This window comes from Haliaeetus albicilla, chromosome 7, assembly GCF_947461875.1.
Source record: "Haliaeetus albicilla chromosome 7, bHalAlb1.1, whole genome shotgun sequence".
NCBI classification, from domain to species: domain Eukaryota; kingdom Metazoa; phylum Chordata; class Aves; order Accipitriformes; family Accipitridae; genus Haliaeetus; species Haliaeetus albicilla.
In genome coordinates this window covers 28,220,836-28,244,334 of record NC_091489.1, presented here as the reverse complement: position 1 = coordinate 28,244,334, position 23,499 = coordinate 28,220,836, and the positions used below count along the sequence as shown (strand labels likewise).

The following is a 23,499-nucleotide window of genomic DNA, read 5'->3' as shown; positions in this document are numbered from 1 at the left end:
GTTGTGGTTGGACAAGGTGAGCTGGGACAGAAAGACTGAGCAAAACCCTCCTTGCACTGATGAATAACGTCACTTACATGAGAATGACAAGTGCTGGCCCAGTTGAGGTCAATGGGAGTTTTACCATTCTTTCCACTTAACCTTCCTTTGTAAGTAAAATAAGGGAGAATTGGCCCATTGGATGTCTGTGAGTAGTTACCTAGTGCAGCTCTGCTTTACTCTGGCCTATGAAAGGATGCTATTGCTTTTCATCAGCTCCAGCACTCAGGAGCTTAGAGGGGTTATAACACAGAAGATCAGGTAGATGCAAAGTGAAAGGAGGTATGCTGCCAGTGAGACACTGCTGATCACAAAAAGCCATCATCCCAGCACACGTTACACATTAGGGCTCGAGAACTCTAAGTGGCATAGGGTTATGTGCATTAATTGCATCATAAAGTAGAGGGGCCCCAAAGGAGGTCTGGTCTCGGCTGTGCTATGACTGGGACAAACAATTAATGAGAGATCTTACAATCTCATTAGGCAGGATGGAAGTAGAGAGTATTAATGTCCTATTCTCTGTGTTTGAGACTTGAGTTTAAATATGCCCATTGTTTACACAAACAAACTATGGAGTAGAGGGGAATGGACCTGACTTTTCCTGACTCCTATTCGCAGTTTCAGGGACTGGCTTTTCTTTCCTTCCTGTTTACACCAGCGTGAGCTTTGAACCCCCCCTTGCTGCACAGAAGTCATCAAAGACATTTAGATTTGCTTTTAGTCTCTAACTTCAACTTCTGTTTCTATGGTTTTTGTTTTTGACAGCTGCAGTGTCATACAGTAAACTGTGAACTGTTCTGTTCCCAATGATCTTCTCTTAGTTTTTTAAGTAATTGACTGCTGTCCTTGCACATGCAAAACTGTCCTACACATTTTTTGAGGATGTTATTTTGGGGGCTTCAGATACAGTAAAGGTAAATCAAGAACCAGGTCAAGTGGCATTGCATTTCTGAAGCACAGTGGAGAGACTTTCTGACCCTGCAGGTTTTAAAACCTCTTGTCGGACTTTTAGGAGAAAGGAGCCAGATGTTGACCCCCTTTGGTACCAGTTTGTCAAGCTGTAGTCCAGGCTGTAGCAACTTGGTGGAAAAATGGGTTCCCTGGTATGTGGTAATGCCCCCACACAGGTCTGAGCTCTGCTGTTGGAACTGATACAGGCTTTCTGGCATCCCTAGATAAACTCTCGTGTCATTTACAAAAGCTGTCAAGGGCTCGCATTAGCTTTGGAGAAACCTTGAAGATGAAGTGTAGGGCTATCACGGCACGGGCCAGCCCTGTAGAAACCCACATGAAGACTACCAAAGTTACAGGCTGTAGGAATAGCTTTATGTGCTCTATACCTCCTGGGCATGAGTCATGTAGGACTGATCTGGAGAAATTTATTCATTGCTGGGTGGGCGTGAATGTAACTGTCAGGATCTTTCATGTCAGCCTTGAAGTGGACTAACACCCTCCAGATGGCTCTGATTAGAGGCCAGAAGAAAGGAGGAAGGTGCAGTGCCTCCTAGAGCCTGTATTGCTGCTTTTGGATTTGCTGTCATTGTTGACTTGGCTTTGGAACAGCTTTTGCTGAAGCTATTGCCTAGATCCTGATTTTGGCATTGTTTTGTCTTTTCTTGTATTCTTTTGTCCCAGTTTGTCTTTGGAAATGTCCAGAAATGGAAGGGGTGCCACTTTGTCAGTAGGGGGCGGGCAGAAAGTTTGTCTCTTTCACTCTTGGTTGGCCTTGAAATTCCCCTTAATTAGTATTATCACTAGATTCTCACTCATATCACCCACTCTGTCTATTCTGCTTAAATATACTACCTCCAAACATAATAAATCTGAAAAAATGTGCCTATTATTTTTCTTTCTAAATCAAGTCCAAAAAAAATGAACCAGCAGTATAGTTCCGCTATAGTAACTGCTGATTTTGCTGCTTAATTTTTTCCCCCTTCTTTCTTATTTCCCTTTGTTTTTCTCTATATCTCCAGGATACATAAACTCCGTGTCACTCTCACAGCTCTTCTCAGCTATGCAGCTGCCTGTCAAGGAATACATGGTAAAATTTCAACTGTTACCCGTTCCTTACACTCAGACAAGTGTTAGGCCAAGATCCACAAATGTGATTTGCTTGTCTAGATTTTACCCATTCCATGAAGAAATTTGCAATTTAATGGGAAACAACACAAAGCAAACAAGCTGCCCTCTAACCTAGGAAATTCCTCTAGAACATCTCCCTTGGAAAACTCCTGCATCAGGACAATCAAATATAAGGGGATTTGGAAAAATTTGGTTTCATCTAAACTTTGGCTGGGTTACGCATTTCCTAGAGAGCAGTTGACTTTGTGAAAACTGAAAGTGGAGTGAGATGAAAATTAGTAATTTTCCTATCCCATCCTTGTCCTAAGTATATTAGTGAATAACACTACTAACAGAAAAGAAGAAAAGGACTTTGTAGGTTCCTGAAAGTTGTTCAAGATGGACCCTTGTGTGAGCAGGAAAATGAATTTGAAGAAGGCAGGTCCCATGCCTTTTTGCTTTGCCACATTTAATGAGGTGCAGAGACTAAAGCATACATTATTGTCAGTATTTAATGTCAATTTTGTCAGTATTGTCAAATTACAAAACTGACACATTTTTCAGGTAATAAGTATTTTCATTAGTGTTATTTCCTTCCTCCAGGTTGAAGCAGTTTAGGAAAAGTTACCGATCTGACCAAAAAAAAACAATAAACAAAATTAAACAAGGTAATGTTTGCTTTTCTAGCAGTATGCTTTCATAGTCACTATTGACATTTTTAGTTTTCTGACAATGGAGCTGTTTAGTAAGTCCCTTTAAATTCTTTCCCAGCCAGAGCCAAAGTCATCTCCCAAGCAAATTCCTCCTTACAGTTATAATGTGATACTTCATACCTCGTATATCTGTTTCTCAGTGCCTGATTATGAGCTAGGGATTATGAACTAGTTATATTTAAGACTGTAATTTGTTTTTTAAAGTTCCTCTTTGTCATTCCCCATTTTTCGGTCTCCCTACAAATATCTTTTAAGAGCATCTGAAATTCCACCAGACCCCAGAGGACAAAGGCGGGTGCACAGGTGTTGCAAATACCCGGCCATGCCACTAACTGGTAGCTTTGCAAAGAGCATCATGAACATCAGCTTTGATTTTAAAGTATGCTGTTGCTTTGGCACTGCTGGGGGGCTAAACAAGTGAACTTTATATCATTTTTTATAAATATCCATTGGACTTGCATGGATTCTCATTAGCTGATGTATCAAGCCTTCACTAACTACAAGATAGATAAGCTAATAGATACCACAGTTAAACCAAGCTGAGCGTGTCTTAAATAATAAAGCTTTGCATAAATTCTAATACAAGCAATTTCAGCAAAAAGCATAACAAGTAGTCAATCTGGGATAAAAATGTTTTTATTTCAGTACCTTGTTCTTCATAACATCCTTCACAGATGCTATAACATTATTTTAGTCTTTAGAAAAATATCTAACAACATGATTGTCTCACACCAGGCATAATCCCAGTGGAAATTAAAATTGCATGCATTTTCTCATCACTCTTTATTTAACAACTGGGAGAGTTTTAATATTTGAAACTCAGCAAGAAAATTGTCTTGAAACACAGAGATTCCTTTGGAGTAATTTGACTTTTGTTTTGTGTGAACTTTAGCTGAGCAGTTTTTTTTCCAGTAATATGGATCTATGGATTTGTATGATGGTTAGCAGGACTTTCTACATGTGCTTCTCACCTAACAAACAAGGAAAAATAGGAAAGAACATTCTAATAAATTCATTTGAGACAGCTAGCTTTAGTAATAAAGATGCCCTGTTTCAGGTTTTTTAACAGTTTCTTTTAAACCCATATCACTGGGTTTAAAAGTGAACCTGGAAGTCACTGTATTCCTGCATGAAAAGCAGTACAGTTATGACACTTCTTCAAATTTCACAACAACAATAACATCAGACAAAAGAGGGTGAAAGAATAAACAGAACTCTGCTATGAATATTCAATGCCAGGAACAAGTGAACTCAGGAAAATCACTTTAGACTCTAATAGCAACTAAAATTATAGCACCTTATCCAGAGCTATGTTCAATGAAAAGAGCAAAAGTTGCTTCTAAGAGAAGACATCAGAGAAAAATATACAGACACCTCTGCTTTGTTTACATGGAGTATTTTTGAAAAGCTTTTGCACTATTACTTCCCCAGCTCACCCTAGGGTAAGGCAGCAGGGTAAGCTGGGCTAGGACAAAAAATAGCACTTGTGCATTGCTGACAACAAATGGGGTGCTATCCCTGCTGTAAAGTCAGTAAGAAGGGGTTTTTTTGTAACTCCTAAGTATGTAGTTGGCCCCAATGCAAGTCAGTTAGCATTTTTTTTGGTGCTTTTGAGGACACTGATTTTTTTTTTTTTTTTCCTGTAAGTGAGAGGACATCTGGCATGCCCAAGAAATCTAGCATTGATGGGACTTGGTAATGCAGTTTGCTTGACTCAGAGCAACAGTATCCAGAAACTGATGGCTCATCTACAAAATGAGCTGGTTGTTTCCCTTCAACAACTAAAGGACAAATGCTTGCAATGCAAAATAACATTACAATAGGCTCTTGCAAGTGGTCATAGAAAAGTGACAGTGGATTTAGTAGGGTTGATTGTATCAGCTGATTTCCATTAGAACCTTTTTCTTTTTGCCTGTAATCAACCCTCAGGAGACAGGCTTGCTAGCAACGCACCATGGCTATTGCGTAGTGGCTTCCTATATTCATTACAACTCATATCTCTTCTGCAGATTGAAGATTCAGAGGTCAGTAAGCACCTTTCAGAAACACTCCCTTCACATTCAGAGAATGTGGTTATTGCACTGCCTTGCATTGGGCATTGTCGCTTGTTTTCATGTGTTCAACAGAGTAACATTGACACTCCTGTCATTTTGCTTGCCCTCTTGATGTTTCTATCGTCTGAGACAGAGTGAGACCTGCCAGTCCCTATCAGGAATTTGAGGCTCTTCCCTCAAGTGTTTCTAGCAAATTCAAAGCAGCAATGTCCAAGGCCTCTCTTTATGCAGAAATTTACACTGGAGCTGATACTCTTGCCACCATGTTCAAACCCAATTTGCTTGTCAGCTATAATTGCACTCTGAAATATATGCTCAGATACATATTTCTTTGGATTTCATTCTTACTGTAATATTTTAATCCTTTTCTGTGAATCTTAATCACAACATCTTTTACTTGCATTAAATGTCTCACAGGAATTTTGTTTATTAATTCTTCACTAACAAAGGAATGCCTCAGGCCTCTGAGTTGTTTCAGAAAACAGGCATCCAATCTTCTCCTCTGGTGCAGCATCAGCAAGACCAAAGAGAAACAGAAAGTGCTTCCTATGCTCTTCTTCGCATTAGTCCAGTGAGATACAGGGAAGTATTTGCCAGGCCAGAACATTTATCATCAGACTCCATTTCAATGGCACAGTGGGTACCTGTGGGTAAGTATGTAAGAGAAGAGAAAATCATGGAAGATGTTTATTCTCAGACAGTTCTGCCAGTCACACACAGCATAAGACCTCAGGAATCTTAATAGCATGGTCCAAATGGGCTTCAGATACTTGTGGAGTGTGGGTAGCCAACAGCAATTCAGTGTTGAAGGGAGTCTGCTGTAAGTGTTTTGAAAAAGTCAAATTTTTCACCAAAATATCAGATCACTGTCAGAACCCCTAAAAAGCCAGAAGCTCGTTGTTCCACTTTTTTCTGCATCTAAGCTGAATACTAAGAATTCACTAGCCTGGTAGTGGATGAAAAGACCGTGTTTCTGAAAAAACAAGGCTATTGGTAAACTCAAGGTAGGTTCTGACTGCCCTTGTGACTTTTATGCCAAGAACAGGGGCACTGAGGTTATTGTCACAGTTATCTGTGCACAAGCCAAGTGCATCAGGAGGGCCACTTTAGCCCAGTTTTTGTCAAAGGTGTCTGTCAAATCTCATACTGTTCAGCCCACACAGTCACATGTGCAAGATGAGCCTTTGGAGCAAAGTTACTATTACCTTCTGCCCCGGAAACAGGCTCTTCTAAGCCAGGGGCTGATTTTGCATTCTAAACCTTGGAAATCAAGTTTAAATTGGTTGAGGAGAGGATTGTTTTCATTCTGTTTATGCAGAGTCTAGCACAACAAATACCAGCCTATGTTCTGGTATGTGCAATGGTGTTGTGGAAGGCCAGACACCCATGTAAAAATTAACTTTATTTCCTACTGAAAGCCCTGTCATTGCCTTGTCTGTGCTCGGGCAATGAAAAGATTTTGGTTTGTGTCAGTCATGGGTGACTCTTTGGAGTGTACACAACTCTCACCAGGTTATTCACTGAGGCTGCCAGTTATTTCTGTTTGCAGACCGCCTTAGTTACTCTTTTAAATATTACACCTGTCATTATTACAGTCTTTCAACCCTATCGAAGTCATCATGATTATTTCCTAGAGTCTGTTTCTCCTGTATTAGCATGACTGATACAAGTATATTAAAGAACTTCCCTTGTATATTCCAGCCTGAATATCAGTATTTGAGGAACAAACAGGTCATCTTACTGATAGAAGTTGTTTGTGTACGGAAGGCATTTTATTTCTTACTCTCTTTGGTATTTTAACAAGGGCAATCAACTTAATTCCACATTCTCTTGTGAGATTTTGCCTTCTGGGTAAAGAACATCCTTTACCTCCCCTTCTCCCCCTTTTCCCAAACAATCTTCTGCTGTGCTGGGAAGATGGAATGTATAGGTGATATCCCTTTCAGAAAATATATCCATCATATATCACCAGTATTGTCATTATGATGTATTAATGTAATGCATCATCAGAGAGCTGTCAGGGTGAAGATTTATTACTCTGAAATAAGTTATGGTGAGACACTGGGCGATGGTTTGACAGAATTTTTGTTTATTTTTCTAAATTAAGGACTTTTAAAGTAAGTTTAAAAATCTCTTACCTTCATGAAGTAGTAGGGGTGGGAGGGTCACAGAAAAGAGGATTTGAATCAAAAACACCAGAAGGACTCAGGAGGCCTCATAGAATAAAAATGTAATATTTTTTCCCCCAGGTAGTTTCCATGAGGTCTGCAAAGTTTGTTTCCAGCTTAGATGAGAGCTACAGTGGGCAGTCAAAGTAGTTTTAATTAACCCAACTGGACTTTATTGTTTCTGCTCTAAAGGAAAACAGAGTCACCAAAGCATGAAGACTTGGGCTAAAAAAGGCAAAGCAGGCTAAAAATGGTCTAAAAATAATTGCATTTTAGTACAAAAGGCTATTCCCTTTTCCAGGTGTGCCCAGTGGTCTTATCATAAACCTGATACAAATGCACTGAAATCAGTGAGAGCTTTTCAGCAGATTTGCACAGACTTTGGATCAAGCCCCTTCCCTGCATCATGCAGTGAAGCCATGAAACTTGGCACATTTATAGCATTGTAACATAAAGCCATCTGTGTACAAGTACAAACTTTTCCTTGTTGCCAAAGTGCTTAATGTAATTACAATCAGGCTTGCTTCTTCTCTGCTCAGTTCATCCATATGCTGAGATGGATGAAAACTTGCACTGGTGAAGAATCCCACAGCATCTGAGTTTGCGTGCTGCTTACAGCAGTGTACATTGCTAATGTTGTAAATCTTAGGCACTTTTGCATTTTAGGGAACACACATAAAGTTACAGACTGTCTTACGGGGAAACTGGTAACAGAAATATGCCAAAAAGTTCAGCCTGGATTCTTTTCTTGCTAACTACACAAGATGCCTGACTTAGGAGCTCCATTGCCCTTGCTTCCCTGTATAGTCAATGAGGAGTCAGAGGTGTCACAGAGTTTGGATACCTAAGTTGGGAATTGCCTTCAGGAGGTTACTTTTACTCTTTGCTAGCTAGAAAATGAACGCAGAGCTCCTGTTCACCTTGTTCGCTGCCTAAAGAAGGTTGTATTAATCCTGAGTGTCAGTTGCCCAGGCTGTCCCTGTCCATAAGCAGCTGCAAAGTAGTTGTTTCATCTTATGATTCACTCTTCATGTTGACTTCACTATTTCCAAATGTGATGCTATCACATGGTATTTATTGTATCCTTGCATTTCCTATATCATGGTATTTGCATGCAGTTTCTTTAACACTGAATATAATATTGGGCAGTGTAGGTTAAATACCAAGGTTGCTTATAGGTTAATGAATACACTGTGCTTGCTGCTGACTGACGTAATTACTGATACGTGGTACATTGAACTTGACCCTACAGCCCATAGACATGTTCTTGACTTTATCAGTGGGGATGGTATATTCGAAAGGATTATTAATATTAAAAAGAAACATATGCAGTGGATGCATTTGCAGGCACAGGGAATGAGTTTTCAGGAAAAAAAAATGCTGAAGGCAAAAGGTGGTTTTGCCAGAAAAGTCTACAAATTTCTCTTCCTGAAGGAAAATAATTATAAGCTGCTTAATTTTGGACAATTTTAGGAAGACAGTTTAATTAATTACCTAAAATGTAGGTGTGAAATGAGTGCCAAACTCAAAGTCCTTTATAAACTTTTCTGCTATCAGTATAGGAAAAACCTTTCCTCCTCCATAAACTTCAGAATGGTTTAATCATGTATAGTGACACAGATACCTTGGCTCAAGCCAAATTTATTTTGAGATATTATCAGAAATGGGTATATACAGATGCTTATAAAGCAGCTGTACTTTGCAGATGCCAAATAACCTGTTTCTGCACATACAGAAAGCTTTACTGGCTCTCCATTAGGTTGTGTAGATGCATGCTTATGGTTAAAAATGCTCTACTGTCTATGGAGACTATATATCCATCTCAGATACAGCAGGGATTTACTTTTCTAAACAGGCATGTAAGAAGGGCACATTTTTTTTAAATTGTTGTAACTAGTCAAAAGTTTTCTTAGCATGTACTTGTGATCAACTAATCTGCTTAGTGGAAGAAGATGGGCCTGGTCCTCTGTAGTGTCAGGGGGGTGAGCTTGTAGGATCACCTTATGAAGCATGGTAATTGAGGGAAGATTTGTGTTGGGATCTGTAGTCTGCTGACAATAGTTTCTTTCCTAATTTTGTGATGCCAAAAGAAAGGACTTCTGACACATGCTGCAAGTGTTAAGAGGCCAATAAGTCTTTCGTTTGAAGGTTTCTATGGGAGGTTGTCACACATTCTACAAATCAGAAGTTTTTGTGTTGCATAGAGGTTGGAGTTACAAGGGGTTTGCCCGAACTCCTGTCTCCTCTGTGAGTTGGGTTTCACTCAAATTTAGTATATGTGGTGGTTGCTGCTCAGATCATCGGTTAACACAATCTTAGGTCAGTAAGTTTTAAAGGAGGTAAAACATCTTGGAGAGACCATATGAAATTTATCATGGCAAACCACTGATAACTGCACATCTTATTAGCTTCAATTAAGTATTTCCATGGGGAACCATGGAACTGTTTAAAGTCATGATGACACACACACACTTTGTTCCATCCAAAGAAATAATCTGTTTTCCAGATTTCCAAATAGCCAAACTATTTTGTTATTGTGTTTTTCTTTTCCTCTTTTTAAAAGAAATAATTTGTAAGAATTTATCTTGGGCTTGCTACAGATTTAAAAGGAGAAAAAAAGGTTTCTTCTGTCCGACTTTTAAATTATATGCATGACCAAAGATAAATATGTTTTTTATTTATAACTGTGGATAGATGCCAAACAAATCCTTTCATATGACGCACCGCTGCTGTAGTAGAGAAGTACTTAAAAGAGTTCCAGTCAAGTTAGGCCCCAAGACTTTTCATGCAACTTCATGCAAAATGGCTAAGACCTTTTTTTTTTTTTTTTTTCCTTTTCTTTTGAACATCTTCAAAGGTTGCAAGTGCAACATGCTTGGAGGATGCCAGGCTTCTTCCTGTCGAGCTGAGAGGGTCTGAAGACCACATTGAAACATGGGAAACTGCAGCTACCACAGATTGCAGATGAGGGGGGGGGTCTGCAGGCTGTAGATCTCTCCTGCCCCTCCCCATGAGGTTGGTAACAGTTGGATGAAGGTTATGGATGGAGGCTGGCAAAGCAAAGGATTCGTGTGCTGTTATGAGACTGGAATGAATGGACTTTGACAATACTGCTGAATAGGAATACTTGTGGAGCTAATACAAACAATTTGTAATTGTCAGAGCTGAAGAGTAAAAACATGATTATAAATTGTGCCTAGGATCAGCTTATGTCAGCTTTAAATGATTTAAAAGTCTAGTGTCTGGAGCTGCATCTTACTTGCCTGTAAAACTCCTTAAAGAAGACTTACATAACCATATAAGCATGTCTCTCCCTTCTTGTGTATATATTGTGAAAAGTAACCCTTTGTCTAGCTGACAGGAGACAGGTTTTTAGGACAGATGTGAAACAAAGCCTTCCAGATAAATCAGAAAATACGGAATTTCTCAATTTAAATAGAATGAGATAATTGCCTGGTAACAGTAACTCTTTTAAAAACTACTGGTTGTCCTTGTTTTATGCAAGGAGAGGCTCTGAATAGTTAGGTGCTAATGCACCTTGGTCACGTGGTGGCTTTGTGCTGTGCCAGACTTGGAAACTGTTTCTGCGTGGATGTGAAGAAAGTCTGTAAAGGATGCAGACTTCTCCGAAAGAAGGGAAGGAGCATAAGAAAGCGTCCTCTCTTACCTAGAGCCTACCATCATTATGCCTGACCCTAGCTCATTATCCCTTGATATTTGCAGCAGATGATGACCTTTGATGACACTGCACAACAGTATGCAAAGTAGATTCCTTCCTTTTAATTTTGGCCCCTGAATACCAGACGTGGTAGCTTCTTCCCCACACTGTGTCCAGCCTTCCTTTACTCAAATACATGTACAAAGCTTAAAATGCTACTAAATACTACTAAGCAACACTGTTTAGGTATTAGGTTACATTTCTAATTTTGCTAGAAGTGCCTCTGTCTTCCCATCACCTAGGAGTCTGGAGTAGTCTGGAAGCAACTAATTTACCATGTAATAAGATAGGTTCCTGTTGACACAAGTCAAGGGCAAAGCTATTAAGTCATTAGGGCTAATGTCGTAACATTCTGATACAAAGGCATGGCCTGGGTCTTTCAGATGAACATCTGACCTTTGAGGATTAAGTTTCTTCGCAGCTTATTTTTGGTATTCAAAATCTGTCTTTTTTTTTCTTCTGCTTCATATGCATTGATCTTTGGCCCTGTGCTAGGTACAGCTTGCATAGCAGCTTTTGCAGTCCTGATTTGTCCCAGTTTTATCAGAGGAGGTAAGGATAGAAAAGATGTCACATACTTAATCCCACAATACTAAGAGTACATCACATATTCCTTTGCTTAGCACTGCCCATGTCACAGCTTGGCCCAAGGGGTTGCCAGTAGAAGGGAGTCAGGGAAACAGAGGTGGCTCTCAGGATTTTTCCACAAAGTAGAGAAAGTGAGGATTGCTTAAACCAATCTATCTAGATGTCATTTAAATATATATAATATAAATGTGTCTTGCTATGGCCCTGTGATTTTTTGGTAAAGTAACTTTTCTCAAATCGAATGGTTTTGCCAATAACCAGGTGATTATTTCAACCACTGTGTCCTCCAGCGCAGCAGCAGCTCTGCACTTGTTTCACTTTCATTGCGTGGGCAAGGGAAGTGCAACGGGACTCCAAAACCTGTCTTGCTGTCATACTTTATACCTCTCAGGATTGGTTCACTTAATGTGAACTTTGTAGACTTGTTTAGCTCTGAAATTTTTGGCTTAATGCTTTTCCTTTTATGAGTCACTCTCTGAAATAAGGATCCAGGAAGCGTTCTCACTTGGATCTGTGCTGGGTTGTGTCTCCATTTACCGTCACTCTGAAGGCTAACAGTTCTCCAGGTGAAATGAGCCTTACCCACAGGTAAGCCTCATGACCTTCATATGTAATGAACCATTTTTCATTTTCAAGATGCACAAAGAAACCAAATCAAAGGATACCCTAAGCTGTTGTGTAAGTAAGTCCCGTGTCTGAAACTTTTGACCATAATGTTTTAGAGCATAGAGAGGCCAAGAATGTACATCAAAGCCTGAGTGATGTTGTCAAAGCTAATCACAGTAAGTCATTATTTAACAAGGAAAGCTCATTTTATATGATGCTTTTGTTAGTTAGATAGGAATGTATTCCATAATGTGGAGCATTCACCCAAAAACATCTGAGAATGTCTTAAATCTCATTTGTAAGTTGTTTTTTAAGTCTATCTTGCTTATGCATTTAGCTTGTCCTTTTGAACTACAGGAAAGGGTCCTCTCTCTTGAGGAAGAATTAGCAGACCATTCTTTAAAAAGGACATTTGGGAAGGAAGGCATCCAATGAGTTTATGGCAGTGAGCTGTGGAATGCTATATTTCATTAATTTCTGGTTTATTTTATTTTTGCGTTCAGTGTTTTTAAATATCATGGTGATAAGGAATGCTGTATTTCATGAATTTCTATTTTATTTTTTTTATTTTTGCATTCAGTGACTTTAAATACAGCAGTGGTGGGGAAAGGGAAGTTGCAGTAAAAAAGATTTTGCTCTTAAGACTGTACATGCCAGGGTAGGTCTGGAACGGATGCTCATGGCTGAATTAATAAACTCTGACTGTAGAGGTTTCAAACATGAATTCTGACAGACCCTTCACTATGACAATACTAGTGGGAGTCACAATAATATCATCTGCTGCTGAACATCGCTAGTATGTGAGCACTGTTGTGCCAAAGGTTAATATGCCAGTTTTATTTCCTTCTCTCTACAGCTGTAATTTAAACGAGTTGCACACATAAGTGATGTTATATGCATAGGGTTTTGCATTAAGTTTGCTATGTCAGATTTGTTTATAAAAATCATATTTTGAACCACTTGCCCAGGGGCTCCGTTCTGGGGAGCTGCAAGCTGATTTCTTTTAAAGAGGCAGTTTTCATTTTCCATGAACTTTCAATAGAGATTTTGGAGCTCTGAACAGGGAGCTCAGTTTTAAAATTAGCACTTGCCCAGGTTTACAATTAGGTTTAATTACTTAGCAACAGAGAGTTTAATCTAGTTTTACATGTGTGCCACATGACCCTTTCCATACCGTACCAGCATTGGAAGGGCCTCCTGCCTCTCTTGGGGAAATTTGCTTCCCAACATTTTGGAAACCGTTTACAATGTTTTTGTTCCTATGCTGCAATGTTAACATTGCCCATAAACCTAATAGTCACACAGTAGTTAATAAGGGGTAGAAAGTTTTATAGTCTTTTCTGCAGTTGTTAAAATCCTGCTACTGTAATTTAGTCCTAGCCACACAAAACTTATCAGTTGTGAAAAATAAGATGCTCTATATTGGTATATTCTTGGAAACCAGTGGATGAGAGGACCTCTCCTGAGCATCTAGCTGAACGTAATGAACTTGGGGATTATTTAAATTGCTTGGCTTGTAATATAAACACTTGAGGGCTTGCCAGCAGTGTACCTTCAGGATTTGTGGCTTTTCTAAAAAAAATAAATTTGGATTTTTTTTCAGAATCCATTGCAATTAGTGGCACTATGGCAAAGGGTGATTTATCAAATTGCCCTTCGGTTACAGGAAATAGAATCCATTAATGATGTTGCAAGCATATTTTTAGTCAGATTCGGCAAGAATCATTTTCTAGCTGTCTTTCTATTTTATGTAAACTAAGAACATTCCCAGGGTACCAGCTGAATCATCCTTTGTGCTGTTGTAGACCTTCAGAACGGTTTTGACCTTGTCCTGCTAGAGGAAATGCTGATATTCATGACCACGCCAGTGGAAACGAGGTACTTCTCAAAGTTAGTAAGATTTCTAGAATCAAACCTGAACTGAAATGGGGTCAAGTGTAATTAGGGGTTGACTGCTACTACTTGTTGGTACTAGTACACACTTATTCCAGTTCCTTTACCACATCAACAGGGAGCAGGAAAGGCTGGAACTGGGACAGAGTGGTCACTGGAAGGAGTGTCAGACATGAACAGCTCTGAAAAGGAACACATTCACAAATTTCTCTAGAAGAGAATTTTCCGTTAATCAGCCTCTGCTAATATCTAAACAGTTACATTTAAAAAATAAAATACAATTGCGACCATCTTTAATTCAGAATATTTTTCTCAGAAGGTACCTGTTTTACTAGTATGTGGAAAACTAGTATAGAGATTATTACACAATAGGTAAGAGTGGTGGGGGAGATGAATAAGCAAAAGCTTATTTGTTTCAAAATAGGAGTACTACGGACACTATGAGCTCTTAAGCGCAATGATACTGTGTGCTGTCTAACAGGGCAGAGTTCTAATTACTTGGCTGCCATAACTGTACTTCAGTGCTTAAGCTGTTGTGATTTCCTTTAGATTTCATCTTCCACCTACGTTACCTGGGATTGCAATAATATGTTCTGAGCTTTCTGTAACATTTCTAAAATGCATTTTTCCACAGATTAGCAGTGCATACTTTGCTACTTACATCTTAACATTGTTCTTCCCCACCATCCCTGAGAAGAGGGTTATGGGCTATATTGAATGAGCTTGGCACTACCAACACATTGGGTTTTGCATCCTCTGAAAACTGGGTGCAGTTGATAGAGGAGAAACCTGTGGGCTTGGTGTTGAATTTAGTGAGACTTCTGAATGCAGGGAACAGATAGTTTAACAATGATAAAAGTGAAGGGTGTGTTGTGTCTGTGGTGAGCGGATGCTCAAGTGAGAAGTGTTTGTGAACAGGGTTAAAGGTCCACACTTACTCCCCTGTGCGCTGTGTTGAAGTGTTACCCAAATACACTGCCACCATGCTATAATAGAAGTCTAAAAAGGAAATGGTACTATTCACTCAGTATTTTCTGACCCGTTGCATGATTACACTACTGGATTCATTTTGAAGCACATATATGGGAGTACTGTTGTAATTATCTGTCTAAAAATACAGCACTGCCATTTCTGGGTTGCTTTTTGAAGCGTGGTTGGATAAAACTTTATCAAGATGCTTAATACACTGTGCCATGCTCTTCTTGGGCTGGATTGCTACTGGGAAAATGAACTCAGTCTTGCAATGGTTGCAGTGCCTTCCAGCTCTGGCACACTCAGTGCCCTGAATGTGATTCTGCACAATGCGTCTGAAATTCCCATAGCCAGCAGGCTTGATGCCGATGGAGTGGGAGGGAGTAGGAATTAGAAGCAGGTCCCTGTGCCTGCCCCTTCCCACACAGCCTGGCTTCCTTGCTCCTCAGGGCTCTACACACCTGGTCTGGTGCCAAATATTTTCTGCTTAACCACAGGGGTAAGCCTGAACATCCTCCCTGTTGTCTTGAACAAGCAGTGGGGAGACCAGAGGGGAAACTCCTTCCCTGAGATGTTCCTGGACACCCTACAACTATATACAACCCTTCAGTATAGGTTTGCCCCAAAGGTACAGTCTGTTGCTGTCTGACAGGCTGCTCCTATCAAGAAGTCGAGCTGTGCTTGGGAAAACAGTCTTGTCTTTATGCAATAAGTTTGTTCTCCTAAACCTTGATCCCAATACCACTGAAATCAACAGTGTTTTGAAGACAGTTTCCACTGATTTCCATGGTGTGGAGATTAGATTTCACTGCCTTTTTAACCCTGGATCTCAATGATTCCTGACTGCCTTGCTCTGGCTCTTTTTTTCCCTACTGTGCTATTTAACATGATGAGATCTAAATAACTGGGCATCGTGCATGGAAACTACAGCTCTATTGTTAGCCCCATTTCACTGACAAGGAAGCTGCATCTGAAATGATGCCTCCAAATTGCAGCAAAGCTGAGATTAAAATCCAAGTTTCATTCTGTAGATAGCCTAGTACAAGGAAATATTTCAGCCTCATTTTCATTTGCAAATATTTCCAAACATCTTGCCTTATCCTCAGTCTCTTGCAAATGCAGCCATGAACTAGAAATGCTTCATGTTCATTTTCCTATTGCATTACTTTTCGTTCATTTTCTTTCTTTGTTAGTTGCAGTCATTAACAGTTTGTGAATAAATCAATTACGGGTGGAAATATACTAATAGGTAATTGAGCCTTTTTATTCTTGTGCTGTTTGAGGTAGAATACTACAGAGAAAATGCACTGATATTTTCAAACCAAAATGGAGTATTTTTTTTTTTTCCAGAAGTGAACTGACTTACAAGCCTCAACACTCAGAACTTTGACTAAGAATTAGGCTACTTAAAAAAGAGACTGAGACCCTTCTCAGATTTTCCATTACTGAGGAAGTATCCTTAGTTCCACAACCAGTCAGGGACGGCAGTTGGAGAGCTACATTGTAGGTGACACTTTGGAATAGTAGTTTTTCAGTATTTGTCAACTGCTGTATTTTCAGCTTGAAGGTACCAATGTTTTTGTGTCGTGTAATAAATTACAGAATGTTTACATGCAATTAGGTATGTGCCTATGGAGGAGAAGACACTGGGAAACAGGATTTTCCAGAGGCAGTAGCTAGTTCAGAGGCCCAGAGCCGCTGCAGTAGCTGTTGTCAGGGAGGACTGAGTGGCAGTTCTAATTACCAGTGTCTACACAGGTTTCTCATAGGAAGATACAACCTGTCACGATGCCTTGCCAATCACATGAGAACTGACCTAGGGAGAGCATCAACCAAAGGTGAGTGTACATGTCCAATAAATTCAGTCCCAACTGCATTAGCTTATTTTTAGGATTGTCCTGAAAAGACATTCAGCCTGTATGATAAAACCTTCAACTGAGCAGAAAATATACAGAATGATGATGACTTTAAATTTGGGTTCATGCCCTCTGGGGCATGAATTCATAGTACTTTGGATATGATTTGATAATGTACTGAATGCTGAAGGAACGCAGAATCTCTAGATGAGTTCATAAATACAGAGCATTTATGCAGTGTCGGTGCTCTCCTAATCAAAGGAAGCAAAAGAAATTTTATTCTTAATTTTACTGCAAATGTTATTCTTAATTTCCAATGAAATCATGCTTTCCAAATAAGATATTTCTCAGAAATAATGTGTTTAAAGTTAGCCCATAAATTTATGCATGTGACTGATAGCCATTTTCTAATTTTTCACCTTCTTCCATTGAATGTATTAGAGACTTGTTCTTGAACATAGTTTAGACAATACATGTGTCACAAGCAATGATGAATCAAAGAAAGAAAGCATCCAGAAAGGGAAGCTAACTAGACAGGTAGGCCCTCATCAGCATCACATTCTGTTCCGTAGCTACAATAACAATAATTGAGTCAGACACATGGATTTTAAGTGCCTCTTAAAGAGGAGAGTTAGGAAGAGACACTGTGGAAAGAAAATTATACACTGAAATGTGGCATCTCAGTTTTGCAGCTGCCAACCGTGTTTTGTCAGTAGCCACAGCTGTTGCCTTTTCTTCTAAACTTAGCAGGGGATGGGTGAAACTAAAGAGGAGCAGTGCAGGCACTTCAGCTGATAAGGAGGGGTGGGTCCAAGTCCCCCTGTGTAAACAAAGGAAACCTTTAACTAGTTTTAACTCTTGAGAAAGAGGTATTTTATTTGTGTGGATGGAAGATGACACCCAGGGAGATGTGTGCCTGCCTCACATGGATGGGTGCACTCTCAGGATGCTCCTCAGCAGCCTTTCTTGCACCAGTTAGGTTTTTTCTAGTTTTGCTGTTTTGCCACTTGCGCTTTGTCCATCTTGGCAGCAAGCTTCCTTAGTGTCAGCTTTCCCAATAACTGAAGGAGAATATTTGTCCAAAAAAGGAGGAAATCTAGTCTCTGGTTCTGCTGCTGATTGAATATGGTCTTCTAGCTTGTGGTCCTCAACCCCAAAGTCAAACCTGGTGGATTTCAAATCTGGAGTGATGAAAAGTACAGGCTAGTTATAGCAGAACTTGATGTCACTAGTACCAGTTTTCAGTAAGAGTCTTGCAATACTCTCACTGAATTGGGGGGGGGGGGGGGGTTTAAGTGTCAGCTTTGGATAGCATGAGACTAAGTATGAATATTAACTTCTTTTTTTCCCTGCCCTTGGGGTTGCAGAAGAAAATGTGAAGACATGACCCAACTTTCAAGACAAAATGCAAAGACCGAAACAAATCATGTACCATTTGTGATTTTCTTCTTCTGTATTTTTTTTAAATGCAGTCTTATGCTTAAAAGTCAGTTCTCTACTCTTTGATGTGCTCGCTTGGGATTTTTGAGTGCTTTGTCTTTCCATGTGACAGTCACCTGCCAGCTACCCAAATGATCTGGGGAGGTGAACAAAATGCAGTTGTAGAAAATGGAAGACGTATCCCCTGAGTCACATACTGTGAAGTAATCTGGGCCTTGGCATAAGGGCATGAAGGATGTTTATGGTGCAAAGGACTGCTGATGTAGCATTGGAGGACTCTGTAAGATCACTAAACCTGGTGTGGTTTTGACCTATAAGAAATAGTCTTGGGGCAGAGTTATCTGCTGCATGTCTTTCAGCTCAGAGCGTTGCAGTTGGCTCCTTTCAACACAGAAACTGGGAGTCATTTAATGTGAGGCATGGATAATCAGGGGAGAGGTGGGAATATAACTTAGCTGACAGTCTAGATACAGCCTGTACTTACCTCATGGGTGAGCTTCACTGGGGGATAAAATATTGTCTGCACCAAGCAGGATAATTCTTGTTGATGCTGAACTATTGTGTGAGCCACTGACTGCGAAGGAAAGAAGGTCCTAAGGAAACAGAGGAAATGTGGATGTTTGTGTCATATACAGAAAATCTGGCCTGGCCTGCGTGCCAGATGATATCCTTCCATCTGGTGAAGCTGAAGATGCTGAGAACAAGGATAGAAGGAAGGGGACCATACCCCGGTTAGATCTAGGCACAATATGTAGTTGAATGAAATAAAATATTTCTTGAAAAATGATTGATGAAGACTAGAGCTCATAACTCCTGGGGTAATTTTGTCACTTTTATCTTCAGGGTGGAGATCACTACATGCCAGGCTGCATTCCTTTATAGCATCTGAATCATTCTTATTGTCTCCACAAGCTGAAAATGAGAAACAGACTGGCAGGAAAGTTAAAATTTTCAAGGTGGAAAGAGCAGGGAATAGCCTGATTTTTTATTATTTTTTTTTAGATTAAAAGTTCCTGTTGCATTTTTTTCAGACAATAATACACTGGATTTTATGATTCCTCCATTTAAAACAAGACTAGAGTTTCCTATAGTTTGAGGGGAAATAAGAGCACCTGAAAAAAAGGGCTTTCTCCAGTGCTCTCTATATCCAGCCTGGCTTTCTGTGAGCTGCACAGGGAAGAAATATTTCCAAGGCACCAGTGGTTGCCATATCCTGTATGCAAAAAGATTCCATAAATGTCTGAAAACAGATGGAATGCAACTTTGGAGGAATAAATGGATTTTTAATTTTCTGAACATTTTGGATTCCATCTGGTTGAAGTAACTAAGTGACCTAGTAGAGTACTTTTACCTTTCTTGTATAATAGATAGAAACACAGCTTGCATTGCTATTGACTGACACATTCCCCATTAATACATGGGTTTTACTTGCTCTTACATTTGCTTACTTTTAACTCTTTTGACTGCATGACAAGGGACACCTGATGCACCTCTTCCTGCACATCAGATCTAAATGTTGGCCCTCTCTCAATGATTTGGCCTTGCAGCTAGTACGGAGGAACTGAACTCTAAACAACCTGCCTAAGCCCACCTGACAGTAGTGGGAGCCTAAAGAGATAAGATACCTTAGACTTATCTCCTTACTTTTTTTGCTGCAAGCATTGGCACATGTCAAAAAGAAAAAAAATACTCTTTAATTTTCTCTCTTGTTTAAAGGCAAAGAATAAGAAGGAGTAGACACTTTGTGTACAGGTACCAATAAGGTGGATTACTTCTGTTTACTGCTCTTTCTGTTACTGCCATTTAGAATGTTGTTAAACAAATAAGACTAAATACATGTGTGGTTTTAAACAGGAAATGAGCATTTCTCCATGAATAGGAAATACAGGCAACTTGAACTCACAAGAAAGAAGTCATAAATTATACTACTCTGTATAAAAAATGGGAGACCTAGGTTTATGGAAGAGACACCGTTTTTGTGCCTGCCTCAGTGAAAGCTAAAAACTAAATCTGTTCACCATCCTTGAGAGAGAAGGTGGGTCTTTTGAATCACTAATATTAAGCCTGTACTTTCTAGTTACACTATTTATGAAGCTGATTATTTACGATTGCCATTCAGAAAGTTCTACTGAGAATAACTATTTCCATGCTGATAAGTTCATAAGCAATAGTTAGTAGGATATTGACAATGTGTTTGGTATTAGTTTTCATACTTTTTGGCACTTTGGAACATTTCTCTGGGTTCTTGCTATGAATATGGATGAAACATTCCAAAGAATGGGGAATAACAGCCCCCCCCCCCCTTTTTTTTTTATAAGGGACAGTAGTGAGACTGTTTTCTACTTCTGGAAGCAAGTATATTTGCGTTTCATTAAAAGCCGTTGCATTTTAGGATCACAAGTTTCAATCTAGCACAAGGCCTGAAATCATTGAAAGATTTCACTTTTGCCTGACACATTAATGCTGTGTAAAAAGCGTGTTTGCTCAGTCCTTAATAGGACAAAATATAGCATTTCCACTACAAATAACTTTTATATAAATCTCTGGTCACTGTAACCCCATAATTCAAAGTAGGCTTGTTTCTTCTCCCTGAAATTTGTGATTATGAACTGACAGCTGGCAGGAACACACACTGATGCTGCCAGCAAAATTCTGGACACAGTGCAGTTGTTTTGAGTGTCTTTTGCTGGGATCCTGTAATAAGCTTGCCTTGTATGGCATCAAGACAATTGAATTCTCTTTTGCATTATATGCTTATGTAATTGCATTACTGTTTCTGAAGCCTTTTTGCCCCCATAAATGATTAAAACTGTTGTTACACAAATTTGGACTTGAGAAACATATTTAAACCTCCTTATACAGAATGTAAGTGGCTGAAAGACTCACCGGCTGCAAGCATGGAGGATTTGTTGTTTTGTGATTTTCCGAGAGTTTAGAGTTTTATAAAAGAGAAGTCTGTATCCTACTAATAGTACTGATCACATGTTGTCTCATTTGTATAATTGAGAAAATTACCAATATAATGAAAACAGCTCCATCTAAGTAAGTTCTCTATCCACAGTTAATAAAATAGTATCTACCCTCAGAGACCTGGAATTTCTCTGCAAACGCTTTTAGTTAAACAAAGCATTTTGTGTACCTACAGTAACTGTGATATTTATTTTTTCATTATTCATGAAACAACTTTAATGTCACTGCTGATTTTTCTGGTAGGATGTTCAGCCTCAGCATACCAGAGCTCATGCTGAGTTGTAGCTGAAGATGTCATTCACAATAAACATGAGCTGCTGTGACAATACGATGGCAGAAGGTGAAGAATCTCTTTTCTTGTGCAAGGGCGTGCATGTGTCTCTCTCTGTGTGTGAGAGGGAGAGAAAGGGAGAGATTTGATTGTGTTTACAAGATTCATTCGTGGCACAGCAGGCAGTATAGTCACATTGTAATATTCACTTTAACACAGATAATTTGATTTTCAACCTGGTTATCATGCATTTAGACATAATGATACATGAAAATATATGCTTTAGCAGTGCATTTTAAACAAGGTTGCACACTTTAAGTCGGAATATATTAGAGGTGAGCATTGATTTTTGCAATTGCAGAAGTCCTGGAAAGCACCGTTCAGTGTTCAGCATATGTTACAAAATTGCTAAGAGGAAAGCAGATTCTAATGGGTAAGTGTCAGGGACTGCTACCATTTCTGGGCTGAACGCAACAGGATGGGCTTCCCCAAATTTGACATCTCTAAAGCTGTACAAGTTTTTTTCATTTGAGAGCCTCAGGTACTAATGGAATTTCTTTTCTGAGTTCCAGGTTGTCTCCTGACTGGAAAATGAAGAGTCAAAAAGTCCCGCGGCCTTTCTGCCCTTTACACTGAAAGGAAAATGAACTGCCTGGTCATACGATGAATTGTTGTCTTGGGTCACCATCAAGATCCTGACCTGCTTAACTGATGTGACACAGGGAAAGAGGTATGTTGATGCTCGTCAGGAGCAGAGCCTCATTACTGCATCCTGGAGCAGCCTGAGAGATAAGGGGATCTATCAGCAATTTACTTATAGTTGTAACACACTAGCCTTCATGCAAGACAAAAAGGAATCTGCTGTTTGCACTATGAGATTTCAAGCTCGACTTAAATCTAAGGAGTGTGGATATGGTTGGCCATGATTTTGTGAATCACCCAGAGCATATTTGCAACAAATAAAAGCAGGCATAATTCTCCTGAAGTCAATAGAGTCGAGCGTGTTTATGAGAATGGGGCATTTGGCCCAAATCCAGTTGGAGTCTTTGCAGTATCACACCTCTGAATCTTCAGAGGTTTTCTTAGAGTCATTAATATTGAGTCTGTGTGGTACCCAAGGTAATTATCCATTACTGCTTCAGCCTGGCCCAGGAATTATTCCACAACATGTTGCCTCATGAGTATAATATAATGGAAAAAAAACAGGAACAAAATAGAAACTAGGAAAATAAGGGTGATAAAAGAAGAAAAGTGTGAAGAAAACAAACACATCCTCCAGTGATGTCCTCTGATGGTGTAAATCAGTATCACCTTCCATGAGGCTCTGCCATTTTACACTCTGTGATGCTCTGGCCCATGATTATTGGGAAAGTATGTTGTTGATATGCTCTATAATGGCTTCCATTACCAGCCCATACTAAAAGAAGCAGCTGGTGAAAGTTATGTTTATGTTCCACAGATGGATCAGCAACAGCAGACATATAGCTCTGTGTCTGGTAAACAGGTGTTTGACTATATTTGCTAGCTAGCCAGAAGAAGTCAGATTCTCGGTGAGAGGTGTAGGCAAAGGAGATCAATTTAGTTGTTGAAAAGGAAGAAGCAATTCTTTTTGGTTGCACTTTATCTTCTTTTTAAATGGCAAATAGTGTCCTGAAACGTATGCTGCCTTTTATTAGCATAGTCTAAGTGACCGGGAAGAAAAATTAGCAGAGGTACAAAAATCCCCAAATTGATGGAAATATTCAAATGATACTGCCTCACCTCTTTCCTTTCTTGCCCATTTTCAGTGGGAGAAGGAATCACTTTGGCTTCAAAGTGAAAGGTGCCTATAATGGAGTCAAAACTTCCCATGCCAGAGGAGCAACTTCACCAGTTGCTGCAGTGCAGAACAGGACTAGCTGAAATTACAGCAAAGTTTAACTATGCCTTTGCTAGGAGGTGGAAATATAATCCTCTTTTTAATAAGAAATGTTTTGCAAACCTATTCCAACACCTGTAAATTTAATACTTGTGGGTGCACAGCCAGCGCAGAAGGAGAACAATTGCTTTTCAGCTTACTCAAAAACCATTTATTTTGACTGTGTTTATTCATTTCTGATTGCTCAGAAAACCAAAAAGCGGCTGGGATTTTTTCTGGTCTCTGGATGACA

General features: G+C 39.5%; 1 long non-coding RNA gene across 2 annotated transcripts; it reads left to right on the top strand.

Annotated features, from left to right (window-relative positions):
- The first annotated feature begins 7,375 nt into the window (after nucleotides 1–7,375).
- LOC138686114 (uncharacterized) lies at nucleotides 7,376–16,849 on the top strand. 2 transcript variants are annotated; one of them, XR_011325449.1, is made up of 3 exons: nucleotides 7,376–11,929; nucleotides 13,753–13,825; nucleotides 16,571–16,849. It is a non-coding gene; the product is annotated as an uncharacterized lncRNA (long non-coding RNA). The 2 variants fall into 2 exon arrangements; XR_011325448.1 differs by lacking the exon at nucleotides 7,376–11,929 and adding an exon at nucleotides 12,154–12,605.
- The last annotated feature ends 6,650 nt before the right edge of the window (nucleotides 16,850–23,499 follow it).